This window comes from Miniopterus natalensis, chromosome 10 (assembly GCF_054644295.1).
Source record: "Miniopterus natalensis isolate mMinNat1 chromosome 10, mMinNat1.hap1, whole genome shotgun sequence".
NCBI lineage: Eukaryota > Metazoa > Chordata > Mammalia > Chiroptera > Miniopteridae > Miniopterus > Miniopterus natalensis.
The window spans coordinates 27,745,980-27,768,930 of record NC_142090.1 but is presented as its reverse complement, the minus strand read 5'-3'; positions in this window follow the sequence as shown (position 1 = coordinate 27,768,930).

The following is a 22,951-nucleotide window of genomic DNA, read 5'->3' as shown; positions in this document are numbered from 1 at the left end:
GTTTTCCAGCAGGGTGGAGCAATTGCTTTCCTCTCACGCAAAAGCTGCTTGGAAGGTAAGTCTGCCTGGGAAAGATATCCTCTGCCGTATGCTAGAACAACGTAGCACAGGAATGGAGTGGGATGCCCTCTGAGTTCTATCTCCAGAGCCACAACCCTAAATTCTCTTCACACTGCTCTAGCTCCCTCTGCCTCCCTCTGTTGTAGCCCAAGGTGAGTGGCTGTACATGAAACTTTGTGTTTTGGATCTTTAAGAGGGTGCCTACAGTTCCATCTGTCTCTCCCTGGCAGACAATAATTTTGCTGTTTTTCACAGCCAGATAAATATGTGGGCACCTTTCTCAGTTCTGGTGATCTGGGCTGCAGAGTCCAGCCTGGGGTTTAGGCCCTGGCGTCCTCATTGGGAACCCCTCATAGCTGAGATATCCCACCGGACCTTCAGCTGCTGTCTATGGGAGCCCAGCCAGCCCTCTAGTGCCTCCACACTTCCTACCAGTCTCTATGTTGTCTCCACTTTTCCTCCTTGGCTATTAGGGTGCTCTCTAGCTCATCTTTAATTGCAGTTGATTATTCAGGATAGGTTTTCTATATCATAGTTGTAATTCCATTTTGGTTCCAGGAGAGTGTCAGTGTAGCTTACATTCAGTGCACCACCATCTTTAATCTCCCTCTTCCTTCTTTCTTGAAGAGCATCTCTCTCTCATTCCAGTAGAGAAAACTCTTGTCTCTGTCCAATGGGCAGCTTTTCATGCACAGACTCAAGGCATTTCCTGTGCCCTATTATGATTGATCTTTAATTAAATCTTAGAATCAATTGTCTTTAGTCTAGTATCTGACTTTATTGCATGGCTTCACAATGTCTAAGGCCAGCCTTATCTCAAACATTTAGTTACTTTTTTTTTTTTTAAAGAAAGAGCGAGGAGCAAAATTTATAATTATCTTATCCTTTCAGGGTTTTTTTTGCTCTAATTCTTCCCCGGTCAATTAATCTCATCTAAGTGGTTTCCTTTTAACATTTGCATATTCGATGTCCTACATTAGTATAAAAAAATACATATCATGGGATTTATCTTACACTCTTTTTCCAGTTTTGCTTCTTCTCAAAAAAAATTCATTCTAAACAACATACTTACATACATTTCTTGCATCTCACTTAATTTTGTTTTTTTAAAAATCAACTATTGGAGCTTTATCCAGATCTAAAAACAACTCTTCTCTTTCCTAACTGAATTCAGAACCAGTTGAGAGATAGAGGTGGAGTCAGACAGTGGCTGCATAGAAGGTAGATTTGAGAAAAATGACTTTATAAGCCAGTCAGAGAAAGACAAATACCTATGATCTCATTTATATGATGAATCTAATGAACAAAATAAAATGATGAACAAAAGAGGATGAGAGGCATTTATACATGGAACATACTGACAGATCTCAGAGGGGAAGGGGATGGGGGGGAATGGAAGAGATTAGTCAAAGAGCATATATGCATACATGCATAGCCCGCGGACACAGACAACAATGTGGTGAAGCCTGGGGTGGGGGTGGCAGGGGTGGGGAAAGGGGGAAAATAGGAGACATCTGTAATACTGTCAACAATAAAAAAGTAAATTATTTAATTAATTTCAAAAAAAGAACTTGCTTTAGATATGTATCCATAATTAGCCCCCAATACAGAACCCTGAATAAGAGAAGTGAACCCAATGAGTCCAAGGAAGAGCTGGATAATTTTTAGTCTTCCCCAGACCATCCCCACAGGGCCAGAGCATACCCTGAGCTTCTCATCCATTTAAGTAAGGTGACCAAAGCTGGAAATGACATGTTCAAGGAAACCTCTCACATGGAAAAGAGGAGGACATGAGAAAAGGAGATGTTGGCTTGTGAAAAGAAACACGATTTATATTTACCTTTTTAATAATATTAACTATTATTCTCTTCAAATTGGCCTTTGTGTTTTATTTTATATAGAAAATTGTCTTTTAAGTAACCTCTGAGGAAATACGCTTGACCATAGTTTTTAAAAATTATTTTTATTGACTTTTAGAGAGAGAAGGAAGAGGAGGAGAGAGAAACATCAATGTGAGAGTGAAACATCAATCAGCTGCCTCTTACATGCCCCCTAACTGGGATCGAACTCACAACTTGGGCATGTGCCCTGACAGGAAATCAAACTGGCAACTCTTCAGTGCATGAGACAATGCCCAACCAACTGAGCCACACTGACCAGGTCTTGAACACAATTATTTAAAACTTTTGCTTCCTAAAATTTCTCAAATTGAGGCCCTTTTACTCTCCTCTTAAAGATGTATCTTTGTTCTACTGTATCTGCTTTTCAGTAAAAATAATTGGTATTTTTACAACATGGTCTTTAATAATTCTCATATTTTCATATTTACAGAGTACATTTTTCTGAGTTAATTTTATCAGTGACTTCACTTCTAAGTTAATTTCCTTTTAAGAAGACATCTGAACAGCACACATAACTGTCACCAAATTATATCTGAAATAGGATCACTTGGGAAGATGAGACAAAAAAGATGTGTAATCAGCACAACTCTGATAATAAAATAAGTTTCCCCAGGCAAGTAAAAGATCATTGTAGGTTGTTTAAAGATATCAAGGCATGTGGCATAGTTTTCAAGACTATCAAACATAGGGCTGGGAGGAGTCCACTGGGATGTTTTTCTGCATTATAGTTTGTATCTCTAACTGGCCTCCTAATAACCTCCCGCATACCCCTAACAAGAGAGAGAAAGAAAGAGACACTCTCTTGTAACTAGTCTAATAAGTATCCTTAAAATCAGATGTTTGGACTTCTTCCAATTGCTATATTTTAAACATCCATTAATTAACAGACAAATAAGATAAGTGAATTCACTATAAGAAGTGAATTCTTTGTTTCCACCAGATTCTTTTAGCTTCATTGTCATCAGATTTGTCATTTCATTAAAAATTCTTAGGCTCACTGACAATCACTCTTTTCACTCATCTTTAGAATGGTTCCAACACTCCCTCTGTGTGGTCCAATTGCTTCATCTAAATTTTCATTGGGTTGATTTATTTATTCCTCAGCAAGGGTATTTGATGTGATTTTTCTCCCAATGGCACCCATGATGTAAAATTGCTTTTACAGGCTCTTATCACACTAGAATTTAGAATGCTCATTTTGAAAGACTGCAAATGTTAATAGATGATAGAGAATTCAATAAAATGCAGAGAGTTTAAGAATTGTATTTATAAAACTTGAAATCCATTTAGCTTATATTAAAATAGTTTCCTGCAAAAGGTGAAGAATCCTCCCAGAAATCAAAGGATTGTGTGGCATTCAAGTCTGCCCTTAGTAAGTGGCCAAGCAGATCACTCTCTTGTTTATAGATTTGCATTGTTCTGTTAACTTTCCTATGCCAAAAGCAGTTAGTTGCTCCATTTCACCAGCCTCTAAGGTCACAAGACAGACAGTTCTTTCTTGATTGCTCAAACACACGTCTGATTCAGAGGGGAGAAAAGAGAGCTGCCAACAGTCAACTCTTAGGAAGGGCAAGGCTGCTTTCACTTTTCAAGCCAACCTGATGAATCACCACATCCATGACTAATTGGGGTGTTAAAATGTGCCCAGTAACATAGCCTGTTTTTCAGAAAGGAAAATACAAAAGTAGACACATTGAAATATAGAAGCAACCTAGACTTTCCTCACAAGAGTTAACTTCATGGCTCAAAAAGTTTTCCAAATATTTTCTAAATCTTAGAAAGTTAAGCTCCGGAAGTGACTTTAAAAATTATAAAGCTGAAGATTTTTATTTTATGGAAAGGATAAAAACACACTGGCTTTAGACATATGTATATACACATATATTATATATGTAATATAAATGTACATATATAATATAAATATACAAATATATGCACACATGTATATATATATGAGTTATATATGTGTAATATGTACACATATATGTAAACTCCATGTTTTTTTAATTTTAATTTTTTTATTATTCAAAATATTACAGTTGTCCCTTTTTTTCCCCATTGACCCCTTCCATCCTGCACCCACTCCATTCCCCAGTCCCTCACCACACTATTGTCTATGCCCTTGGCTTATGCATATAAGCATATAAATTCTTTGGTTAATCTCTCCCCAGTCACCCCACCCCCACCTTCCCTCTGAAATTCATCAGTCTGATTCCTGCTTCCATGTCACTGAATCTATTTTGTTCATCAGTTTATTAAGTTCTTTAGATTCCACATGTAAGTGAGATCATGTGATGTTTGTTTTTCTCTGCCTAGGTTATTTTGCTTAGCATAATACTTTCCAGGTCCATCCATACTGCCTCAAAGGGTATGAGACCCTTCTTCTTTATGGCTGCATAGTATTCCATGGGGTAAACTTCCCACAGCTTTTTTATCCACTCATTTACTGATGGGCACTTGGGCTGTTTCCAGATCTTAATTATTGTAAATTGTGCTGCTATGAACATAGGGGTGCATACATTCTTTCTGATTGGTGTTTTAAGATTTTTAAGATATATTCCTAGAAGTGGGATCACTGGGTCAAAAGGCAGTTCTATTTTCAATTTTTTGAGGAACCTCCATGCTGTTTTTCACAGTGGCTACACCAGTCTGCATTCCTACCTGCAGTGTACCAGGGTTACCCTTTCTCCACATCCTTGCCAGCAAGTGTCATTTGTTGATTTGTTGATGGTAGCCATTCTGACAGATGTGAAATGATAACTCATTGTGGTTTTAGTTTGCATCTCTGATGATTAGTGACCTTGAGCATTTTTTTCCTATGTCTCTTGTCCATCTGTATGTTGTCTTTGGAGAAGTGTCTATTCAGGTCCTTTGTCCATTTTTAATTGGATTATCTTCCTCTTGTTGAGTTATGGCTTCTTCACACACTTTGGAAATTAGCCCCTTATCAGATGCATTGTTGGCAAATATGTTCTCCCATATCATGGGGTTCCTTTGTATTTTCAAGCTGATTTCTTTTGCTGTGCAGAAGCTTTTTAGTGGAATATATGCACCCCCATGTTCACAGCAGCACAATTTACAATAGTTAAGATCTGGAAACAGCCCAAGTGCCCATCAGTAGATGAGCAGATAAAGCTGTGGGACACTTACCCCATGGAATACTATGCAGCCATAAAGAAGAAGGGTCTCATACCCTTTGGGACAGCATGGATGGACCTGGAAAGTATTATGCTAAGCAAAATAAACCAGGCAGAGAAAAACAAACACATAATTTCACTTACATGTGGAACCTAAAGAACTTAATAAACTGATGAACAAAATAGATTCAGTGACATGGAAGCATGGATCAGACTGATGAATGTCAGAGGAAAGGTGGGGGTGGATGGGTGGGGAGAGATTAACCAAAGAATTTATATGCTTATATGCATAAGCCAAGGACATAGACAATAGTGTGGTGAGGGACTGGGGAATGGAGTGGGTGCAGGATGGAAGGGGTCAATGGGAAAAAGGGGGGCACCTGTAATATTTTGAACAATAAATTTAAAAAGTTAAAAAAAAGAAAGATATAATATCAATTCTACACAAATGCTTTCAGAAAATTTAAGACAAGGGAATACTTCCCAACTCATCTGTGAGTCTTGAATTACTGTAATCCAAAATCTAGACAGTACAAAGAAAGATAACTACACACCAATATCCTACATAAATGTAGGGCCAAAACCTTGAAAAAATTTTAGCTTATCAAAGTCAATAATATATAAAAAAGGATGTCATAAATAAATGGGGCTTATCATGGGAGTGCAAGGCAGGTTAAACAAGAGAAAATCAATATCATTCATCATATTAAAAAAACCCATAAAATCATTTTAGTAGGTACAGAAAAACCAATTGACACAAATATCTCTCATTAATCTAGAAAGAGAAGGGCACTTCCTCAACCTAAAAAGGGCATCTATTTTAAATAATAAATAATAAATAAATAAACAATAAATAAAACATAATTAACATCATACTTAATTGTGAAAGACTAAATCTTTTCACCTGAGGTCAAAATAGGCCAAAAATGTCTGTTTCATCACTCCTTTTCAACATTGTACTCAATTTCTTAGATTGCCTATACAAAAAATCCCAAAGAATCTACAATGTAGCTATTAAAACCAATAAACAAAATGAGTAAGCTGGCAGGATACAAACTAAATGGACAAATGTATCAATCATATTTTATATTATATTAATGAAAAATTAGAAGTTGAAATTTTAAAACAGAACTATTGACAGTTAAAATGCCAAATAACATGAAATTCTTAGGCAAAACTACAAAATATGTACAAAATCTGTAAGATAAAAACTATAAAAAACTGATGAAAGAAATAAAAAAGGAGCTAAATAACTGGACAAATATAATGTTTTCATGGATCAGAAGACTCAGTATTAGTAAGATGTCTATTGTTCTCAAACTGACAGACTCAATGAAATCCCAATAATATCCAAGCAGGGTTTTTAGCTTTTAAATTTATGGAAAAATAAAAGAACTAGAACAGCCAAACAATTTTGAAAAAAAAGAACAAATTTGGAAGACATGTTATTTTATTTTAAGACATACAGAGCATAGAAATGCAGTATTGGTGAAAGGATAGATTTATAGATCAATGGAAAAAAATCAGTCCAGAAATAGACCTACACGTATATGGTCAATTGATTTTCAAATAAGAAGCAAGGGAAATTCAATACAGAAACAATTTGTAGTGAAATTGTTTGATATCCATATGCAGAGCAAGAGCAAGAGAGGAAGGAAAGAATAAAGAAAAGAGGAAGTAACATCTCACATATAAAAATGATCTCAATACTGTGCTGTTTTGATTACTATGGCCTTGTAGTATAGTTTGATATCTGGTAGCATGATTCCTCCAACTTTGTTCTTTCTCAAGATTACAGTGGCTATTCAAGATCTTTTGTGGTTCTATATAAATTTTGGGAATATTTGTGCTAGTTCTATAAAATACACCATTGGTATCTTGAAAGGAATTGCATTGAATCTACAGATTGCTTTGGGTAGTATGAACATTTTAATGATGAAAATTCTTCATATCCATAAACATGATATATGCTTCCACTTATTTGTATCTTCTTCAGTTTCTTTCTTCAATGTCTTATAATTTTTTAAATATAGGTCTTTTACATCCTTGGTTAAACTTATTCCTAAGTATTTCATTTTTTTGAAGCAATTGCAAATGGGATTGTTTTCTTAGTTTTGCTTTTTGATAATTCATTATTGGTGTATAAATATGCAACTGCTTTCTAGATATTTATTTTTGTATCTTGCTACTTTACTCAATTCATCTATTATTTCTAGTAGTTTTTTTGTGGAATCCTTAGGATTCTCTATATTCAGTATTATGTCATCTGCAAGTAGTGACAGTTTTACTTCTTTCCAATTTGAGTGTCATTTATTTCTCCTTCTTGTCAGATTGCTGTGGCTAGGACAACCACTATGTTAAATAAGAGCGGTGAAAGTGGACATCCCTTTCTTGTTCCTAATCTTAAGGAAAAAAGTTTTAGTTTTTGCCCATTGTATCTGATGTTGGCTGTGGGTTTGCCATATATAGCTTTTATTATGTGGAGGTATGATCCCTCTATTTCCACTTTGGTGAAAGTTTTTGTCATAAATGTGTGCTGGATTTTATAAAATGCTTTTTCTGCATTTATTGATATGATCATGTGGTTTTTATACTTTATTTTGTTTGTGTGTTGTATTGCATTTATTGATTTGAGGATGTTGGATCAACTTTGCATTCGCCAAATAAATCCCATTTGATCATGATGTATGGTACTGCATGATACTGGCATAAAAACAAACATGAAGATCAATGGAACTGAATAGAGAGCCTAGAAATAAATCCATGACTTAATCATCAATTAATAATTGACAAAGGAAGCCAAAACATACAATGAAGTAAAGATGGTCTATTCAATAAATGATGTTGGAAAAATTGGACAGATACGTGCAAAAAAATGAAACGAGGCCACCTTCTTACACCATACACAATAATAAACTCAAAACAGATTAAAGACTTAAATGTTAGACTTTGAACCATAAACAAACCTGATAGAAAATATAGGCAGAAAAATCTCAGATATTTCTCATAGCAATATTTTTTTCTATCACCCTAGGCAAGGGAAACAAAAGAAAAAATAAACAAATCCATCTACATCAAACTAAAAAGTTTCTGCACAGTAAAGGAAGCCATCAACAAAATGAAGATGATCCACTGAATGAGAGAACATATTCACTAATAATACATCTGATAAGTGGTTAATATACAAAATTTATAAAGAACTTATAAAATTTAACACCAAAAATTAAAAGAATAAAAAAAATTCAATTAAGAAATGAGCAAAGGACTTGAATAGACACTTCTCCAAAAAGGACATACAAATGGCCAATAGACATATGAAAAGATGCTCAACATCACTAATTATCGGAGAAATGCAAATTAAAACCACAATGAGATATCAACTCACACCTGTCAGAATGACTATCATCCATAAATCAACAAACAACAAGTGTTGGTGAGGATGTGGAGAAAAGGGAACCCTCGTGCACTTCTGTTGGAAATGAAGACTGGTGCAGCCACTGTGGAAAGCAGTATGGAGCTACCTCAAAAATTAAAAATGGAACTGCCTTATGACCCAGCAATTCCACTTCTGGCTATTTACCTGAAGAAACCCAAAACACTAATCTGAAAGAATATATACACCTTTATGTTCATTGCAGCATTATTTACAATAGCTAAGATTTGGAAGCAGCCCAAGTGCCCATCAGTAGGTGAGTGAATAAAATGCTGTGGTACATTTACACAATGGAATACTACTCAGTCATAAAAAGAAGAAATTCTTATGCTTTTCAAGAACATGGTTGGACCTAGACAGTATTAGTCTATGTGAAATAAGTGAATCAGAGAAAGATAATTACCATTTGATTTCACTTATATCTGGAATCTAATGAACAAATTAACAAACAGTGGAAAAAGACTCATGAAAACAGAGAATAAACTGACACCTGTCAGAAGGGAGGAAGTTGGGAGCTGCATGAAAAGGGTGAAGGGAATAGCAAAGAAAAAAAGAGAGTCATGGACACAGACAACAGTATGGTGATTGACAGAGAAAATGGGAGTGGTGGAGGGAGGTAGAAAAAGGTATAGGGGACATCAATGGTGGTGGAAGGAGACTTGACTTGGGGTGGTAAATACACAACACAATATACAGATGACGTATTGTAGAATTTTATACCGAAAACCTGTATAATTTTATTAACCAATGGCACTCAAATAAATTCACTTTTAAAAAGTAATTTAAATTATAGAAAAAATTAAAATGAACTCAAATGGATCAATAGCTAATGTGAAGTCTAAACTTATAAAATTTCTAGAAATAAGCAAGTGAGAAATATGAGTTAGGCAAAAATTTCTTACCTATGACACCAAAGACATAATTTATAAGAAAAATTGATTATTTGAACTTCGACATAATTAAATTCTTGAAATGCTTTTTGAAAGAATATCCACAGAGTGGAACAAATAATTATAAACCATATAACTGATAAGGATTTGTAACAAGGACATATAAAGGAGTCTCAGAACTCAATAATAAAAAAATAACCCAATACAAAATGGAAAATATTTTTGATTCATATTTCACCAAAGAAGATATTTATGTGACAAATAATTATACGAAAAGAGGCTCCACATCATGTTATGAGGAAAATGTAAATTAAAACCATAATGGGATACCACTATGTGCTTATTACAATGGCTAGAATACAAAAGAACTGACAATTTCAAATGCTGATGATCATAGAGAGCAGAGATTTTCAACCCTTTTCATCTCATTGCACACAAACTAATTACTAAAATTCTGGGACATCCCTTTTTTGCTGATCTGACATTAAAAAAATAGGTATATTTTTGATTCATTCATACCAGAAAACTATTGTTGTGTTTGCTGTCATTTTTTTATTTGACTATTTAAGGGAAAAGAGGTCAGTGCCCCTGACTAAATAGTCCACTTTTGCAGGTTTTTAAAATTCTTGCACCACACCAGTGTGCCTGTCTCAGCACACCAATTGAAAATTGCTGATTTTTATACTTTTATACCAAAACTCTCATGCTTTACTGGTAGGAATGCAAAATGGTATGGCCACTTTGGAAAACAGCTTGACAGTTTTGTAGAAAGTTAAGCATTCACTTACAATACAATCTAGCAATCCCATATCAAGGATAAAAGTTTTACTTATATGAAAATATGTATACAAAATTTATAACACCTTTACTTGTAATTTTTAATTTTTTTTAATATATCTTTATTGATTTCAGAGAGAGGAAAGGAGAGGGAGAGAGAGAGAGAGAAACATCAATAATGAGAGAGTCACTGATCGAGCCTGCAACCCGGGCATGTGCCCTGACCGGGAATCGAACCCTGATCGCTTGGATCCCAGGTCGATGCTCAAACCGCTGAGCCACACCCGGCCGGGCTACTTGTAATTTTTAAAAACCAAAACATTGCAAATGTCCTTTAACTAGTGACGGGATAAACCAACTATATGTGCATTCATATAGTTGGATACTTACAACTCATTCAGGAGTTAAAAGGAATTAGCTACTGATAACTCAACACAGTCTCAAATGCATTTTGCTAAGTGAAAAATAGCCAGACTTAAAAGGCTGCATATTGGATGATTGAATCTATATGATATTCTTGAAAAAGTAAAACTATAGGGACATGGAGCAGATCAATGGTTGCCATGAGGTAGAGCAAGGAGTTGGCTCTGAAGATACATGGAAAATATTTTGGGATGATGGAACTGTTAACATCTTTATTATGGTTGTGGTTGCACTCACACACACACACAAAACTAGACAAAAAAATATCAAACTGTCTGTTGGGCAAAACCCAGAAAACTATACTCTAAAATGGCTAATTTTTATTGCATTTAAAGTGTATCATAATGAAAAATAAAGGAAAAATAAAATATCAATAAATAATTAAATAAATAATTATTTAACATGTATGAATTGCCACAGCTTATAACTAAATTACAAAATTTAGTGGACTAAAATTTTACTATTTCACATTTTAATTTTTAAAGCTATCTGGAACAACACTGTGCTAAAATCAGCTCATAACCTGAAATAAATATATATTCTTAAAAATTACTCATAAATTGTCAATGTTAAAAGGCAGTCTCAGCACTGAATAAAAGTAGAGATCCAGTCATGTAAGTAGAGTTATACAGCTTTCTTTTATTCTTATGGTATTTGTTAATTAGGTTGAATTTGATTTTAAATGCTTTAGCCTCCTGAAGTGAAAGAAACAAACAAACAAAAAAGTCCAGAGCTGTTTATAAAAACATTTGAAACTTAAAGATTCAGAAAATTTGAAACGAAAATGATTTAAAAAACAACGGCACACAATACACACTAGTCAAAATCTAAGAAAAAGAAAGGTACTAAGGTAGCCTCAAAATATGGTAATCAAAACTTGAGAAAAAAGCAGGAAAAAAATATATTCCCAATAATAATGGTGGAGTTTAATGCAGTCCTCTCATAACTAAAAGAACAGCTGAAAAAATTAAAATAACATAATATTGATGATTTTAAAAACATAATTAACAAAAGATAATTGATGAACATATTTAGTACACTACAACCACCCACTGAAAATTATAAAAGCTTTTGAAGTATACACAAAACTTAATGTGAAATTGACCATATTCTGGTCCAAAAGTAATCCCAACAAAGTTCAAGGAACTGAGACATGCAGTCATGTTCTCCCTTTGATAATGAAATTTTCTAAATGCCAAAACTAAGATATCTAGAAAAAACAATATGCTTGGAAGGAAAAGACCTCTAAATACCTTATGGGTAAAAGATAAAATAGAATTAATAAATAAATAGAACTAAATGGTAATGGTGATAAAAATACATCAAAACTTATGTGACAAGACTAAATTAGTACTTAAGTCTCAATAGTATTATATTAGAAAGAACAAAAGCCCAGAACGAATGCTAAGCAATTACCTAAAAAGAAATAAACTAAAAACAGAAAACAGTATAAATTATTTTTTTAAATAAAGATATATAAAAGAAAGAATCAAAATAACCAAATTATCATTGTTTGTTAAGATTAATAAAATTGATCAGCCTCTGATGAGACTGATAAACAAGAGCAAAAATACAAGTAGTCAATAGTAGGAATGAAAGAAGAGATGTAGCTATCTTGTTGCAGATATTAAAAAGATGATAAGATATTAAAAACAACTTTATTCCAATAAATGATAATTTATATAAAATTGACAAGTTCCTTAAACAACATATCTTAAAGCTAACTGAAAAAGAAATAGAAAACCTGAATTTTTTGGAAGAGTTAAAGAAATTGCATCATTTTGCAAAATTTTTTCCAAAATGAAAATACCAAACAAAGATGGCTTCACCACTAAATTCTAGCAAAACATTGAGGGAACAAATATTTGCAATACTATGTAAATTCTTCCAAAGAATATAAAACAAAAAATACTCTCTCACTCTCTAACACTCTCTAACTTGATGTCAAAACCCAAGGATAACTTGAGAAAGAAAATCACATGAAAACTCACTTATTAACCTACACACACAAAAAAAACCCAAACCAAATATTAACCAAATGAATTCTGCAGTGTATAGTAAGGCTATTATTACCTCCTGATGAAATTGGATTATCCCAACCATGTGAATTTGATTTAAAAGAGAATATCAGTTCATATAATTCACCACATTAACAGATTAACCATATAATTGTCCAAATGCAGAAAATAAAATTCATCATGCATTCATTATTAAACAAAACAAAACCTTTGGAGATTAAAGATGGTGGTGGACTGAGTGAAATCTACTCTGACAATCTCGCAGGACTAAACTGGAATTACAACTAAAATATAGGAAAACCATCCTGCATAATCAACTGCAACTGAAGACAAGCTGGAGAGCACCCTCAAAACCAAGGAGGAAAAGTAGAGACAGCATAGAGACTAGTAGGAAGTGTGGAGGCACAAGAAGGCTGGCTGGGCTCCTATAGGTAGCAGCCAAAGATCCAGAGGGATATCTCAACTATGAGGGGTTCCCAATGAGGACTTCGGGGCCGAAACTCCAGGCTGGGCTTCCCATCCAAGGGCACCAGAACTGGGAAAGGTGCACACTTAACATCTGGCTGTGTAAAAGCGATGGGTTTCTCTCTGACAGGGAGAGTTGGCTGGAAATGCAAGCAACCTCTTAAAGAGAAAAACACAAAGTTTTCTGTGCAGACACTCACCTTGTGCTCCAAAAGAGGGAGGAGGGCAGAGAGGTTCGGAGCTGTGTGAGGAGAATCTAGGGTTCTGGGCTCCTGAGATAGAGCTCAGAGGGTACCCCTCTGGATTCTTGTACTGAGTCATTCCCCCATACTGCAAAGGAGGTATTTACTTTCCAAGCAGCTTTTGCCTGAGGGGGACACAATTGCTGCATCCTGCTGAAAAACCTCTCACTCTACCCAAAAGAGTTTCTACAGCCTGAGTCTCATTAAGAGACTGGTAACAATCAGCTGCCCCAACTGGTGGAGTTTCTACAGCCTGAGGCTCATTAAGAGAATCAGATTAATCAGACTGCAGGTAGAAACAGACTTCAGAGTGCTTTAAGTCTTTGCTTAATCTATTTCTGGACCCGGGCCTTGGGAAAGCAGACTTTGGTGTGCATCTTGGTCCTGTCCAAATGCACCCAGCCCAACTAAGGGGGCCTCAAATTGTGAGTTGTTGATAGCTACAAGCAGGGTACTCAAGGCCAGTTACAAACAGCCTCTGACATTGGCCATCACCAGAGACCTTCTAAAAAGCCTGAGAGTACTAGCAGGCCTACCTAATACATAGAAACAAATGCAAATAGGCAACCAAAATGGGAAGACAAAAAAATAAACCTCAAATGAAAGAACAAGAGAAGTTTCCAGAAGAGCCAAATGAAATGGAGAAAAGCAATCTACCAGATATAGAGTTCAGAATATTGATTGTAAGGATGCTCAACAGCATGAAAAAAGATATGGAAACTATGAAGGAAATTAAGAATGACATAGCAGAAATAAAGAATACATTGGAAGGAATAAACAGTAGATTAGAGGAGGCTGAAGATCAGATCAGTGAATTAGAAGACAGGGTAGAAAAAAATCACTCAATCAGAGATCCAAAAACAAAAAATAATTAAAAACAAGAGGACAGTCTAAGGGAGATGTGGGACAACATAAAACATAACAATATTCACATCATAGGAGTACCAGAGGAGGTTGAAAGTAAGCAAGGTTTAGAGAACCTGTTTCAAGAAATAATGACAGAAAACTTCCCTAACCAGGTCAAGGAAAAAGGCACACAAGTTCAGGAAGCACAGAGAGTCCCAGGCAAGAAGAATCCAAAGAGGCCCACACCGACACATCATAATTAAAATGCCAAGAATTCAAGAAAAGAGAGAATCTTAAAGGCAGCAAGAGAAAAGCAATTTCTTACCTACAAAGGAGCTCCCATAAGGCTGTCAGCTGACTTCTCATCAGAAACTCTACAAGCCAGAAGGGAATGGCATGAAGTAATCAAGGTAATGCAAAACAAGGATCTGAAACCAAGACTACTCTATCTGGCAAGGCCATCATTCAAAACAGATTGTGAAATCGAGCTTTCCATACAAAAAAAGGCTAAGGGAGTTTATCACACCAAACCAGCATTGCAGAGAATGTTAAAGGGACTGCTGTAATAATAAGAAGAAATAGAGAGAAACATAAGTATAAGAATTAAAATGGCAATAAATAAAGACCTATCAATAATAACCTTAAGGACTTTAATGGACAGATCAACAGAAATATAGTCATAGTCAGGCACTTTAACATCCCACTGACTTCGCTGGATAGATTTTCTAGACAAAAGTCAACACAGAAACTGTGACTAAATGGCACACTAGATCAGATGGATTTCATTGATATTTACAGAACATTTTACCCCAAAGCTGCAGAATATACATTCCTCTCAAGTGCACATGGGTCATACTCAAAGACAGACAACATATTAGGACACAAAACAAGTCTCTACAAGTTCAATAAGACTGAAATCATATCAAGCATCTCTGATCACAAGGGCATGAAATTAGAAATCAGCTACAGTAAAAACACTAAAAAACATTCAAACACATGGAGGCTAAATAACATGTTATTAAATAATGAATGAGTTATCAATAAGATCAAGAAAGAAATCAAAAACTTTCTTGAAACAAATGAAAATGAACACATAACAACCCAAAATCTATGGGACACCGTGAAAGCAGTCCTAAGAAGGAAGTTCATAGTACTACAGACCTACCTTAAAAAGCAAGAAAAATTTTTAGTAAACTGTCTAACCCTACAACTTAAAGAATTAGAAAACTCCCCTGTGAAGCCATCCAGACTAGGGCCTTTATTTGCTGTTTTGTTTGTTTGTTTGTTTGTTTGTTTGTTTTTATTACTGCTTCGATTTCATCAGCTGTTATTAGCCTATTCAGGTTTTCTGATTCTTCCTGATTCAGTTTTCCATGATCTCACTCATATGTGGAATGTAATAAACAAAATAGACTGAGGAACAAAATAGATCCAAAGACATAGAAGCATGGAACAGACTGATGCATCTCAGTGGGAAGGTGGGGATGTGGGGAGATTAATCAAAGAACTTACATGCATATATACATAACCCACAGAGACAGGCAATAGTGTGGTGAAAGCCTGTGCGGGGAGCTGATGTGGGGTGGAGGAGGTAAATGGGGGTAAAAAAAGAGGGGATATACTTTCAACAATAATGATAAATTTTTTAAAAACCCTGTTAACAAGTTTCTGTATACAAAATCAATATAAAAAATTAACTCCATTTTTATATGTTGGAAACAAACATTTTTAGAAAATAAATTTCAAACACATCACTGAAAATATAAAAAAGCAAAGCACCAGATGGATAACACCATCATAAGATGTATATAAAACTTTTTTGATAGTAATGGAAGAGAACATAAAATGAAAAAAAATCCCATATATAACATGCTAATAGATTGGAAGATAGCCTATTGAAAGAGATTTTAAAATGATGATCCCTATTTCTTCAATCATGCTTGGTTTGCTTTCAGAATTTTATGCAAAATGACATACTTGAAGTAGATAGTTTGAAGTTTATTAAAAAAATCAAACACACTTTCCCACAGAGTTCATTTTATTTATCTTTACTTACCTCTATAAATAGTTAAAATATCACAGTGAGTGCTTGTGCTCATCATAAGCTGTAGGCATGCATTTATTCAAAGATTTCAGGAACCAAATTTGCTGTCGTACTGTATAACAATAAGTTCTATTTTTGGAATATTAAAAATTAATCTTAATGTCCACATTAGATACTAAATTGTTTAGACTGGCTATCTACACACCCTAAATTCATCAGCAAATGGCCTCAGTATATCCTGCACTTAGTCACAAATTGTCATTTATTTTATAATTCTTACACAATATTTATTTTTTATTAAGTAAAGACAGAGAGTGCCCATTTTAGAAAAATAGGAAGTTAACAAAATTCAGGAAAGGAATGAATTAATAATGGAAAGAAAATAGCTAAGAGTTCTAGTGAGCATTCTACATGCAGGGGTGTGCTACATTCTCTAGGTTCACTATTTAATTTACTCCCCACAGCAGTTGTATCTGGTGCTTGCCGCTGTGATCCCATTTTATAGACCAGGAAGTAGAATCCTTACAGTGAGTAACTTGCTGAAGGTGGCTTAGCTGAATAAGCTTGGAAGTTGAGGTGAATAGTCTTAAAAGAGTATATGCATGTGTTTACATGTGAAAAAGGAAACTTAGGAATCATAGGATGAGTAATTAATTTTATTTTGCCACTTAAAATATTATGTGTATAAAGTATTTTGGTGTAGCAAATTCCCTCCTATTGAAAGAATTGGAGCAAAAGTCCATTATTTAGGAAGACAAATATATTATTTCTCTAAAGCTTGAATTTGTAAAAGGCGAAAGATTATACAATCTGAAGAGAAACCAGAGTATCTGAATCTTGAATTTGGAATTAGAATATATATCTAATTGTACATTTGAAAGGAGGAGGCCAGAAACTCAAAACTTTAAACTCAACTTTATGAGGCAGGCAGGATTCCTTTGGGACTTCATATTAAGCTATTTTCAGTAGGGAGTACAAATATTTTGTTCAAAATGCTAAGAAACGCAGTTAAAACATCTCCTAATAGGGTCATAAAATGAAACCATTTGCTTTTCTGCCTCTGATATTATTGTACATGAGAAATAATTATTTACAACTATTATTTTTTTCTAACTAAACAATAGTCTACTTTGGGTCAATAAATGTAGATGTGAAAAATAATTTTTATAAGGAGTACACTTTTTAATTTGATGCAAAAATTACTTGTTTGTGTCTTAATTCATTAGAATGGCAATTTATTTCCAAGATAAGTTTTTCCTTTCCTTCTGTGTTATTTAAAACTGGTGGTTACCTTTTGTACTTCTTTACATTCCTTGTAGTATGTAATTTAGTGCTAAACTTAAATATTTGTAGATCGATTGCCCTTTTTTACCTAAAGAAACTAATTCCAACATTTGTATAGCAAACTAATATTGAACTCTAACCACTTATGGGTAATCTACACTTTGGGGTAAATAAACTATTAAGTCTAAAGTTGTGGAGTGAATGTAATACTTTTCTGCCTGTAAGAGGCATAAGACTAGATAGGCCAACTCTAAAGCAAACAGTGGAGTTCCCCACACTCTATTCTCTGTGGCTGCCGTTTCCCTGTGAGGTGTCCCTTCCCACACCTTCAGGAGTGTCTAGTGTTTGTCATCACTATTTGCTCCCTGAATAGGCCCTAATATATATCAGTATTTTTGCCTTAGTGAAAATTTAAACTTGTATATTCTCTCCAAAAAAGATTTTTATTTTAAGCCTTGTTTATAATAGGACATGGGAAGTATTATCCTCCACCCTGTAAAAAACATTTCAACATAGAAGATTAAGAAGGGATATTAGTGAATGTAGAGGAGTAGCCTTCAGAAGTACATTTATGACTATAAATCAGTGCATAGACATGAATAGCTAGTCCCAAAATAAACTACAATAAATTGCATGAAATAATAAATGAATCTGAGGTAGTTGAATAATAGACTCTTAGAACTAGATGACACCTAAAATTCATTGTACTCTTTCCTCCCACCCAAGGCAGTAATCCTCTATAAGAACACTAATAGAGGGTCAACAATTTATACCATTATTTTTACTTTTCTTATTAAAACAGCTAGATTTCAGAAACTTTTTGGCAAGTAGATATTCAACTGCAGAAATGCATCTGCTCCAAAACTCCAAAATAAACATGTTTCCCAAAGGAATCAAGTATGTTCTATGAAATCCTGGGCTGTTCATAGACTATGATAAGCATGAATTTCATTGCAAGTTAATTCTACCATGATGTTGGTGAGGGCCTTAGTGCCAGATTAAGAGGTGCTGAATACAGTCGGTGATGATTTAAATTAAGGACAGAGCTGTGCACTAAGAAATGCATGGTCCAATTTTGGATGTATCTTGGTATCAAATTTCAGAAAGTTAAGAAATAATGTTTCATAAGACAATTTCATTTCATAATTTAAAGATTAAGTCATTATACATGAAATGTGCCATTATACTTAGACACAATATCCAAGGAGTAAATGTGAACAAAATATGTCCTTTAACTTACAAAGCCAATGGGGTAGAGGCCACTGCTTTAGTTCCAGGCACATTGGAATACTGAGTACCTCTGAGACACTAAAACATAGCCAAAAATTTGGACAAAAGGAGTTTTTAAGCACTTCTTATTAGTCTGTGTGCATTTCTATATGGTATAATATACTTGCAATGCTTCTTAAAATGTAACAATTCTACAAATTTTTATTTTTTATATAGAGTCATTAAATTTCAAATGTAGTTAGTAGATGACATTACTGTGTACATATCAGAATTTAATAAAAGGCCTTTCATTCCTTTCAGAGTGATAAATTTGGTAATCTCTATTGTGCTTTACACTTTCTTGCTCTATTTTTGGACATTCTCATGACTCAATGAGAAAAGGTTACACTAATATTCACTGACATATAACCAAGCATTTAACATAATTTCTACTCTAACTTGGATAGAAAACATTTTGAAATCTAGCATTATATAAATGCTTTACTTATGAAAATATCTGGATACTAGTTATAGGCAGAGATTAATTAATTTATTCCTTTTTAAGATTTTTAAATATTTATTTATTTATTTATTTTTAAAGAGAGATGAAGGGAGAGTGAAAGAGAGGGAAACATCCTTGTGAGAACGGACCTTCCATAGACTTACCAGATCCCTGGGAGGCAAGCCCCCTACCAGGGATATAACCTGCAATCCAGGCATGTGCCCTGACTGTAATCAAACCAGCAATCTGCCAGGTCAAGATTAATTTCAAAAAATAAGGCAATTATACTCTGCCACATTCAATATTGATATGAACAACAAAGGTTTTATGTTATAAAACTTAATTTGTTTATTTTGTGAATTTTATCATTTTAGGAATATTTGACCATGATCCTGATTCTAACTCAAAATGCACTCTTCAGGCCACTCTTCTTTTTCTTGCTGTTTGCTTATTTTACCACAATATGACTTTTTATTAGCTTTATATATACTGGGTGGTTTTCAGAATATTCCATAATCAATATTTTTTCCTTTGATATCCTGAGAAAACAGAATAGTCAAATGATGGCTCCGTAAATATCTATGGAAAATAATCACAATGCCTGAGATATTTCCTGGGGAAAAAGCATCCTCACAATTTCTGTAGGAACAGAAATACTCTGATGTTTCTGGAAGGTAATAATACAAATATGGCCTCTGAGATATCAATAGGTCAGTTTTTAATCTTTAAAAGCTGCCTGTTTGTTACTTTTCTTTACTATTCCCCTAATTCTCTCGCCCCAACACCACCAGCAAAAAAAATAAACACTTTAATTTTTAAAAAGCTTTATTTTACAAAAGTTTTTGTATTTCAAATGGTTCTTACAAAACTTTTGGATAATTCAAGCGCAAACTAATCAGAAGCACATGTCATTGAATTCCCTTTGAGATTTACAATCAGGGTGAAAGGACTTGGCAAACTGCAATGGTTTAACAACAAAAGTCAAGAATATTCAGTTTTGCCCTAATCAGCTTTGCTCGGTGGTTAGAGCATTGGCTTATGGACTGAAGGGTCTGGGTTAGATTCTGATCAAGGGCACATACGTCGGTTGTAGACTCGATCCTTCACCCTGGTTGGGGTGCATGTGGGGAGGAACCAATGTATGTGTATCTCTCTCCCTTTCTCTCTCTCTCCCTTCCACTCTCTCAAGCAATGGAAAAAATAACCTTGGGTGAAGATTAAAAATAATAAATAAATAAATAAATAAATAAATAAATAAATAAATAAATATAAATAAAAGAATATTCAGTTTTACAAGTCTCTAACTTTCTTCCCAATTCATTTATGTTTAAAAGGGGCACCTGTGCTGGAGGCCTGAGTTAGAAAAACTACCTAATTATCTGATCCAGTATTCTCATGCACTAGCGCCTCATTCGCTACACACCAACTTAAAGTTATTACTCATCCAAGATGATTTTGAGTGAAAAGGACAACCAAAAGTGGGATGTATGGTCATTCTACTTATATTCTGCATCTATTCTGAGTCTTTGGTGGGCTCTGAAAACTCTTGTAGTAGGAAAATAATTTATAATTCTTCCTCTTGTAATCTGAAGCAAAAAATTATCAGGCTTTTCTATTTATGCTACTCCTAACTTTCTGCCAGAAACATTCTTATCTGTGTGCTTATTATTTCAGAGGTACATATTTACTATGCAATAGGCATACTGTGGTAAACAAAACAGCCACCTTTCTCCCCTCCGAGAGTTTGTAGTCTAGTGGACATTTCATGGGACTGGTATCTGTAGGTGTTTGGGAAAGCACAGCTGTGGATAGAGTAATATGCTAGCATTGCACAGGATAAAGATGCAATGAAGGCCCAGGGAAAGAAAAGATTTGCAGCAATCTAGGTAGCAAGAAAGGAGGATATAAATCGTAAAAATAGAAGAGGAAATAGAAGAGTAGAATCATACATGAGATGGTTTAAATATAAAACTAGCAGGATTTGGTAGCTGCTTGACTTTGGGAATCAAAGATGAATTTCACAGAAAAATAGTTGTACTGATTAAAAGAAAATACAAGAGGCTTGGGAAAGAGAGTAATGAGTTTAGGTTTATATATTCATTTTATATACTTATTTGTTTATATGTAACAAATTCCTAAAAACTACAGTTTAAAACCTTTATTATCTCATAGTCTCTGTGGATTAGCAGTCCAGGAATAACTTAGCTGGAAGCTCTGCTCAGGATTTCACATGACTGCAATCAAGGAGGCAACTGGGGCACACTCTCATCAGGAAGCCTGACTGGGAAGATCTACTTTTCTAAGCTTTTTCAGGTTTCTGGCAAAATTTATTTCTTTGCAGCTGAATGACTGAGGGTCCCAGCTTCTTACTGATTGTTGGCTGGATGCTGCCTTCAGATCTTAGGGGAGTTCCTTGCCCTTTGGCCTTCTCCATAGGGAGTTCACATTGTGTCCATTTGCATCTTCAAGGCCAACAGGAGAAGCTCTAGCTTCTTGCACAACATAATTTAATAAAGACAGTGATATCTCATCACCTTTGCTATACAATATAACTTAATTAAGAGAGTCAAATCTCATCACCTTTGCCATATTTTACTGGCTGGGAGCAAATCACAGGTTCTGCCAACATTCAAAAAGAAAGGACTCAATGGGGGTCCCCTTATGGTGTGTCTGTTACAATTCAGTTATGCTGTGTTTGAGGTGTTAGAGGAGCCTTCTAGTGAAAAGTCACCAGCAGTTATAAACCAGACAGTGCATATCCAGAAAGTTTTGTCCTTAGTAAACTTTTGATAACAATTGAATTAAATTACTACATCCTCATAATACTCCTTTACCCAACTTATGCTGGATAATTCTGTAAAATCAAGAGGAGTAAACCTCACTATGACAATAAAAAATGAAATATTTGTCAGGTGGTGATGAAAATAAAACTTAGAAAGATATGTATAATGACATCACTCGGACAGGGTGAGAAAGCATGGAGATGAATATTTGTTCCTTAAAGCCAAACATAAAATAATTTAATTTTCTTACCTTAAAAGCTTCAAAGCACATAAATTGGCAGCCTCTCAGCCAAATATCTCTCAGAAAAAGAACTAATACATCCCATTACACTTTAGCTTTTAAACCAATTTTTATCTAGCACAGAGAAGTTAACTCTGGTCTGCACTCAACAAAATCTTGACCTTTGAATATCACTGGAAAATTGAAGGGAGGTTTTGAAATGGACAATATGTTAAAAATTGGTGCTGCATTACCAGCCGCCACTCTCTTTGTTCTCTTTCTATTCCTAACTGTTTAAATTAAATGAGCATAGATCAACTGTATTTGGGATTTATGTGGCCAAATCTGTCAACAAATCAATAACATCAGTGTGCATAAAATTGTAGCCTTAATTTCACTTCTACTGGCTTTGGGCAACAGCTACTCTATTTCCTAAAGGCAGAAAGTAGAACAAAAAAATCATCATATTCCACACAGAAAAAAATTAAATAGTTATGTAAAGAAAAATTTCCTTCTGCCCAAATTTTGAGTTAGTGACATAATGTAATCATGGGTTAAAAAAAGCTACTTCATAGGGGATATATTTGGGACATATGTGACAAAGGATTGCTATCTTTTATAACCAAAGAGTCTTTAAAATCAGTAAACTAAAGATTAACACAATAATAGTAAGAGATTAAGTAAAAGACTTGAAGAAAAACAGTGGTTAATATGCTT